This window comes from Arachis ipaensis, chromosome B08 (assembly GCF_000816755.2).
Source record: "Arachis ipaensis cultivar K30076 chromosome B08, Araip1.1, whole genome shotgun sequence".
Lineage (NCBI taxonomy): Eukaryota > Viridiplantae > Streptophyta > Magnoliopsida > Fabales > Fabaceae > Arachis > Arachis ipaensis.
Window position 1 is genome coordinate 75221080 of NC_029792.2, and position 9219 is coordinate 75230298.

The window sequence follows — 9219 nt, forward strand, 5'->3', positions numbered from 1 at the left end:
TGAGTCTTGGCCGTGACCCTAAGCATTTTGTTTTCCAGTATTACCACTAGATACATAAATGCCACAGACACATAACTGGGTGAAACTTTTCAGATTGTGACTCAGCTTTGCTAAAGTCCCCAGTTAGAGGTGTCTAGAGCTCTTAAGCACACTCTTTTTGCTTTGGACCATGACTTTAACCGCTCAGTCTCAAGCTTCTCGCTTGACACCTTCACGCCACAAGCACATGGTTAGGGATAGCTTGGTGTAGCCGCTTAAGCCAGGATTTTATTCCTGTGGGCCCTCCTATCCACTGATGCTCAAAGCCTTGGATCCTTTTTATTTTAACCTTGCCTTTTGGTTTAAAGGGCTATTGGCTTTTTCTTCTTGCTTTTTTTCTTTTTCTTTCTTTTTTTTTTTCAAGCTTTCTATTCATTGCTTTTTCTTGCTTCAAGAATCATTTTTTTTTATTTTTCAGATTATCAATAACATTTCTCCTTTTCCATTATTCTTTCAAGAGCCAACAATTTTAACATTCATAAACAACAAATTCAAAAATATGCACTGTTCAAGCATTCATTCAGAAAACAAAAAGTATTGCCACCACATCAAAATAATTAAACTATTTTAAAATTTGAAATTCATGTACTTCTTTTTCTTTTTTAGAAAACATTTTTCATTTAAAAAAGGTGATGGATTCATAGGACATTCATAACTCTAAGGCATAGACTCTAATCTTTATTTATTATTTAATAGAAATAATCTAAAATAGGCATAAAAAGCAAACAATTAATAATAAAAGAAAGGAAATTAAAGACATAAAGACAAATGACTCTAATTCTAATACTCATGTACTTTTAAAATAGATAAAAGGTTATCATAGAGTTAGGACTCAACAACCTTTATTTTGGGAGGTAGATGCCTCTTTAGTCTGTGGGGTGCTTGGTCCTTCAAGAGATAGCTTCTGGCGCTTTAGTTCCTTCAGTTCACGCCCTTGCTCTTCTTGTTCCCTAAGCAGTTTGTAGAGCATGTTGTTTTGATTTTGCTGTTCTTCCTTCAGTTGATCCATAGCTTCTTGTAACTTGGTGATAGATGCTACTAGGCGCCCCCAGTATTCAAATTGAGGAATTTCCGGGAGAAACTCCTGTCCTCTCCTCTTGATGGGGTCGTCCTGCACTTGTCCTTCCATTGACTTTTTGGTGATTGGTTGCTCAACTGAGATATACTCATCTACTCCTATTTTTACCCCAGCATCCTTACATAACAGAGAGATTAAGCTTGGATAGGCCAATTTGGCATCTTTGGAGTTCTTGTTTACAATTTTGTAAAGCTCACAAGAAATCAACTGATGAACTTCAACTTCTTTTTCCAGCATAATGCAATGAATCATCACTGCTCTTCTAATGGTGACTTCAGAGCGGTTGCTAGTGGGCAGTATAGAGCGCCCAATGAAGTCCAGCCAGTCTCTGGCGACTGGTTTGAGATCTCTTCTCTTGAGTTGGTTTGGGACACCCTTTGTGTTGGTTGTCCATTTGGCTCTAGGGAGGCATATGTCCTCTAGAATTTTGTCCAAGCTCTGATTTGGTCTCATCATTCTCCTATTAAAGGAGTCTGGGTCATCTTGCAGTTGAGGCAGGTTGAAGATCTCTCTTATTTTGTCAGGGTGAAGGTGAACAATCTTCCCTCTGACCAGAGTTTGATAGTCATAAAATGCGGTTCCAGCTATTCTCTGCCTGTCTGTCTGCCACAGATTAGAGTAGAATTCCTGAACCATGTTTCTTCCCACCTTTGTCTCAGGATTAGCTAGGATTTCCCAGCTCCTGTTTCGAATTTGCTCTTGGATCTCCGGATATTTGTCTTCTTTCAAATCAAATTTAACTTCCGGGATCACTGACCTTAGACCCATTATTTTGTAGTAATGGTCTGAATGTTCTTTGGTTAAGAACTTCCCTTGATTCCAAAGTGGTTTTGGAATATTCTCTTTCTTGCCTCTTGAGGTGGTTTGTTTTCCCTTAGGAACCATGATCTTGGTGGGTATTGGCTTAGTGATCACGAATAAACACACCAAACTTAGAGGGTTGCTTATCCTCAAGGAAAAGAAAGGAAAGAAGAGGGATATAGGGAGACCCATGTTCGAATTTTGGAGGAGAGGAGGGAGGCCGAACGAGGATTTAAAGGGAAGGGGGGTGGGTTTTCGAAAATTTTTTTGAAAAAGATATGATAGAACATGTGATTTGTAAAAGATAAGTATGATAGGAAAAAGATGTAATTTAAAATTGAAAAGATATGAAAGATATTTGAAAAAAAATAGATTTGTTTTTTTTTTAAGGTTATTGTGAAGATTTGAAAAAGATATTCATGAGTTAAAAAGATTTGAAAAAGATAGATTTGTTTTGAAAAAGATTTGAAAAGAGGTTGAAGAAGAATTGAGAAAGATTTAATTTTAGGATTAAGATATGTTCAATATTTTTGGAAAAGAGTTTGAAAAATGAAAGTATGAAAACATGTTTATGCAAGAAAGTATGGATGGAACTATGAAAATTTGAAAAAAATCAAGTTGGAACAAAAACTTCCTCCCCTCCACAATCCTGGCGTTAAACGCCCAACTGCTGCATGTTTTGGGCGTTTAACGCCCATTTGTAGCCTCTTTTGGGCGTTTAACGCCCAGCTGTTGCTTATGGCTGGCGTTAAACACCAGAAATCTTTCGTCACTGGGCATTTTTTTGAACGCCCAGGATGCTGCAAGTATGGCGTTTAACGCCCAATAGAGTTGTACCTCTTACTGGCGTTTTCTTGCCAGTGAGCTCCTTTTCCCTGTTTTGTACTCTGAATCCTTCTGTAACCTTGTGAACTTATGCAATGGATTCTTTACCTTGAAGATTATTTATATTAAACTTGTATAATTAAAAATAAATAGAAGAAAAGAAAAAAAAAGTTTTGCTAATGGCTGGGTTACCTCCCAGCAAGCGCTTCTTTATTGTCTTTAGCTGGACCTTGCTGAGCTTTTAATCTAGCCTCAGCCTTGAGCACTCTTGCTCAACATTGCCTTCAAGATAATGCTTGATTCTCTGTCCATTAACAATGAACTTCTTATTAGAATCAATGTCTTGAAGCTCCACATAGCCATATGGTGACACACTTGTAATCACATATGGTCCCCTCTACTGGGATTTCAATTTCCTGGGGAATAGCCTGAACCTAGAGTAAAATAGCAGAACCTTCTGTCCTGGTTCAAAGACTCTAGATGATAGCTTTCTGTCATGCCACCTTTTTGCTTTCTCTTTGTAAAGCTTGGCATTTTCGAAAGCAGTGAGTCTGAATTCCTCTAGCTCATTCAGTTGGAGCAATCTTTTTTCTCCAGCTAATTTGGCATCAAAGTTTAGGAATCTGGTTGCCCAGTAGGCCTTATGCTCCAGTTCCACGGGTAGATGACAGGCCTTACCATACACAAGCTGGTATGGAGAGGTCCCTATAGGAGTCTTGAATGCTGTTCTGTAAGCCCACAGAGCATCATCCAAGCTTCTCGCCCAGTCCTTTCTACGGGTACTTACAGTCCATTCCAGGATTCTTTTTAGTTCTCTATTAGAGACTTCAGCTTGCCCGTTTGTCTGTGGATGATATGGAGTTTCCACCTTGTGGCTAATTCCATACCGGACCATAGCAGAGTAAAGCTGTTTGTTGCAGAAGTGAGTTCCCCATCACTGATTAGTGCTCTAGGGACACCAAACCTGCTGAAGATATGTTTCTGGAGGAACTTCAGCACTGTCTTAGTATCATTAGTGGGTGTGGCAACGGCCTCTACCCATTTGGATACATAGTCGACTGCCACCAGAATATAAGTGTTTGAGTATGATGGTGGGAAAGGCCCCATGAAGTCAATACCCCATACATCAAACAACTCAATCTTCAAGATTCCTTGTTGAGGCATGGCATAACCATGAGGCAGATTACCAGCTCTCTAGCAACTGTCACAGTTACGTACAAACTCTCGGGAATCTCTATAGAGGGTAGGCCAGTAGAAGCCACATTGGAGGACCTTGGTAGCTGTTCGCTCACCTCCGAAATGGCCTCCATATTGTGATCCATGACAATGCCATAAGATCTTCTGTGCTTCTCCTCCAGGCACACACCTACGGATTATTCCGTCTGCACATCTCTTAAAGAGATAGGGTTCATCCCACAAGTAGTACTTTGCATCACTAATTAATTTTTTCTTTTGCTACTTGCTGTACTCCTTGGGTATAAATCTTGCAGCTTTTATAGTTTGCAATGTCTGCAAACCAAGGTGTTTCCTGAATGGCGAATAATTGCTCATCTGGAAAGGTTTCAGAGATCTCAATAGAGGGGGGAAACGCCCCTTCTACTGGTTCTATCCGGGACAGATGATCAGTCACTTGGTTCTCTGTCCCTTTTCTGTCTCTTATTTCTATATCAAACTCTTGCAGAAGCAACACCCATCTTATGAGCCTGGGTTTTGAATCCTGCTTTGTGAGTAGATATTTAAGAGCAGCATGGTCAGTGTACACAATCACTTTTGATCCTACTAAGTATGAACTAAACTTGTCAATGGCATAAACCACTGCAAGTAATTATTTTTCTGTGGTTGTGTAATTCTTTTGGGCATCATTTAAAACACGGCTAGCATAATAAATGACATGCAAAAGCTTGTCATGCTTCTGCCCCAATACTGCACCAATGGCATGGTCACTGGCATCACACATTAGTTCGAATGGTAATGTCCAGTCTGGTGCAGAAATAACTGGTGTTGTGACCAGCTTAGCTTTCAGAGTTTCAAACGCCTGCAGACACTCTGTGTCAAACACAAATGGCGTGTCAGCAGCTAGCAGGTTACTCAGAGGTTTTGCAATTTTCGAAAAATCCTTTATAAACCTCCTATAGAATCCTGCATGCCCCAGAAAGCTTCTAATTGCCTTAACATTGCCAGGTGGTGGTAGTTTTTCAATCACTTCCACTTTAGCTTGATCCACTTCTATTCCCTTGTTTGAAATTTTATGCCCAAGGACAATTCCTTCAGTCACCATAAAGTGACATTTTTCCCATTTTAAAACCAGGTTGGTCTCTTGGCATCTTTTCAAAACAAGTGCTAAATGGTCAAGGCAGGAGCTGAATGAGTCTCCAAATACTGAAAAGTCATCCATGAAGACTTCCAAGAATTTCTCTACCATATCAGAGAAGATAGAGAGCATGCACCTCTGAAAGGTTGCAGGTGCATTGCACAGACCAAAAGGCATCCTTCTGTAGGCAAACACTCCTGAAGGACATGTGAATGCTATTTTCTCTTGGACCTGAGGATCTACTGCAATTTGGTTGTAACCTGAATAGCCATCCAAAAAACAGTAGTATTCATGACCTGCTAGTCTTTCTAGCATATGGTCTATGAATGGTAAAGGAAAATGATCCTTCCTGGTGGCTGTATTGAGCCTTCTGTAATCAATACACATACGCCACTGGTGCACGAAATTGTGATCCCTGGTAACGGCTCCAAAAACATGGTGCTCTAATCTTAATTCATGATTTGTCATAACTTAGATACAACTAACCAGCAAGTGCACTGGGTCGTCCAAGTAATAAAACCTTACGTGAGTAAGGGTCGATCCCACGGAGATTGTCGGCTTGAAGCAAGCTATGGTCACCTCGTAAATCTCAGTCAGGCGGATATCAAATGGTTATGGAGTTTTCGAATAATAATAATAATAAATAAACAGAAAATAAAGATAGAAATACTTATGTAATTCATTGGTGAGAATTTCAGATAAGTGTATAGAGATGCTTTCGTTCCTCTGAACCTCTGCTTTCCTGTTGTCTTCATCCAATCCTTCCTACTCCTTTCCATGGAAAGCTTTATATAGGGCATCACCATTGTCAATGGCTACATCCCATCCTCTCTGTGAAAAAGGTCCAAATGCTCTGTCACGGCACGGCTAATCATCTGGAGGTTCTCGATCATACTGGAATAGGGTTCACCCTCCTTTTGCGTCTGTCACTATGCCCAGCACTCGCGAGTTTGAAGTTCGTCACAGCCATCCCTTCCCAGATCCTACTCGAAATACCACAGACAAGGTTTAGACTTTCCAGATCGTAGGAATGGCCATCCATGGGTTCTAACTTATACCACGAAGATTCTAATATCTCAGACTCGGTCCTCTGTATTAGATATCTAAGAGAAACTCATTATAGCTTATTTGCATGTAGAACGGAAGTGTTTGTCAGGCACGCGTTCATAAGTGAGAATGATGATGAGTGTCACATAATCATCACATTCATCATGTTCTTGGGTGCAAATGTATATCTTAGAAGCGGAATAAGTTGAATTGAATATAAAACAGTAGTACTTTGCATTAAATCATGAGGAACAGCAGAGCTCCATACCTTAATCTATGGAGTGCAGAAACTCTACCGTTGAAAAAAACATAAGTGAAAGGTTTAGGCATGGCCGAATGGCCAGCCCCCATGATCTAAGAACTAGACGTCCCCAGATGTCAAATACAATAGTAAAAAGTCCTATTTATACTAAACTAGTTACTAGGGTTTACAGAAGTAAGTAATTGATGCATAAATCCACTTTCGGGGCCCACATGGTGTGTGCTTGGGCTGAGCTTGAAGTTTACACGTGCAGAGGCTTCTTTTGGAGTTGAACGCCAAGTTGTAACGTGTTTTTGGCGTTCAACTCTGGTTCGTGACGTGTTTCTGGCGTTTAACTCCAGACTGCAGCGTAGAACTGGCGTTCAACGCCCTTTTGCGTCGTCTAAACTCGGCCAAAGTATGGACTATTATATATTGCTCGAAATCCCTGGATGTCTACTTTCCAACACAATTGGAAGCGCGCCATTTTGATTTCTGTAGCTCCAGAAAATCCACTTTGAGTGCAGGGAGGTCAGAATCCAACAGCATCAGCAGTCCTTTTTCAACCTCTGAATCTGATTTTTGCTCAAGTCCCTCAATTTCAGCCAGAAAATACCTAAAATCACAGAAAAATACACAAACTCATAGTAAAGTCCAAAAATGTGAATTTAACATAAAAACTAATAAAAACATCCATCTATAGGAACTCAGAGTTCAGATAGTGTTAGTGATTCTCCTAGTTCAGTATGTTGATTCTTGAACACAGCTAGTTTATGAGTCTTGGCCGTGGCCCTAAGCACTTTGTTTTCTAGTATTACCACCGGATACATAAATGCCACAGACACATAATTGGGTGAACCTTTTCAGATTGTGACTCAGCTTTGCTAAAGTCCCCAATTAGAGGTGTCCAAGGTTCTTAAGCACACTCTTCTTTTGCTTTGGACCTTGACTTTAACCGCTCAGTCTCAAGTTTTCACTTGACACCTTCACGCCACAAGCACATGGTTAGGGACAGCTTGGTTTAGCCGCTTAGGCCAGGATTTTATTCCTTTAGGCCCTCCTATCCACTAATGCTCAAAGCCTTGGGATCCTTTTTATTTACCCTTGCCTTTTGGTTTTAAGGGTTATTGGCTTTTTGCTCTTGTCTTTTGGTTTTAAGAGCTTTTGGCTTTTTCTGCTTGCTTTTTCTTTTTCTATTTTTTTTTCTTTTTTTTTCTGCAAGCTTTTGTATTCACTACTTTTTCTTGCTTCAAGAATCATTTTTATGATTTTTTATATTATCAAATAACATGTCTCCTTGTCATCATTCTTTCAAGAGCCAACATATTTAACATTCATAAACAACAACTTCAAAAGACATATGCACTGTTCAAGCATTCATTCAGAAAACAAAAAGTATTGTCTCCACATCAATATAATTAAACTAAGTTCAAGGATAAATTCGAAACTCATGTACTTCTTGTTCTTTTGAATTAAAAATATTTTTCCTTTAAGAGAGGTGATGGATTCATAGGATATTCATAACTTTAAGACAAAGCTACTAAATACTAATGATCATGTAATAAGACACTAACATAGATAAGCATTTAACATAAAGAAAATGAAAAACAGAAAATTTGAGAACAAGGAATGAGTCCACCTTAGTGATGGTGGCGTTTCCTTCTTGAGGAACCAATGATGTCTTTGAGCTCTTCTATGTCTTTTCCTTGTCTCTGTTGCTCCTCCCTCATAGCTTTTTGATCTTCTCTAATTTCGTGAAGGATGATGGAGTGCTCTTGATGTTCCACCCTTAATTGTCCCATGTTGGAACTTAATTCTCCTAGGGAGGTGTTGATTTGCTCCCAAAAATTCTGTGGAGGAAAGTGCATCCCTGGAGGCATCTCAGGGATTTCTTGGTGATGAGCTTCTTCATGCGTCTCTTGAGATCCATGAATAGGCTCTCTTGTTTGCTCCATCCTTTTCTTAGTGATGGGCTTGTCCTAATCAATGAGGATATCTCCCTCTATGTCAATCCCAGCCGAATTGCATAGGGTTGCTAGTAGGAATGATTGAGCGTTGAATAAACTCCAACCATCCTCTAGCTACAGGCTTAAGGTCCAATCTTCTTAGTTGAACCGGTTTGCCTTTTGAGTCAATCTTCCATTGAGCTCCTTCCACACATATGTCCATGAGGACTTGGTCCAACCTTTGATCAAAGTTGACCCTCCTTGTGTAGGGGCGTGCGTTCTCTTCCATCATTGGCAAGTTAAACGCCAACCTCACATTTTCCGGACTAAAATCTAAGTAATTCCCCCGAACCATAGTGAGATAATTCTTTGGGTTCGGATTCTTACTTTGATCATGGTTCCTAGTGATCTATGCATTAACATAGAACTCTTGAACCATTAGAATTCCGACTTGTTGGATGGGGTTTGTTAGAACTTCCCAACCTCTTCTATGGATCTCATGTTGGATCTCCAGATACTCATTTTTCTTGAGTTTGAAAGGGACCTCGGGGATCACCTTCTTCTTGGCCACAACATCATAGAAGTAGTCTTGATGGGCTTTGAAGATGAATCTTTCCATCTCCCATGACTCGGAGGTGGAAGCTTTTGTCTTCCCTTTCCCTTTTCTAGAGGTTTCTCCGGTCTTAGGTGCCATCAATGGTAATGGAAAAATAAAAAGCTTTATGCTTTTACGACACCAAACTTAGAATATTGCTCACCTTGAGCAAGAGAAGAAAGAAAAGAAGAAGAAGAAGAAAAAATAGAAGAGAGGGAGAGAGGGTTGTGTCTCGGCCAAGAAGAGGATGAGAGGGTTTTGTTATGTGAAAAATGAAGAAGAATGGAGTGGTTTATATAGTGAAGGGAGAGGGGTTAGGTTCGGCCATTTAGGGTG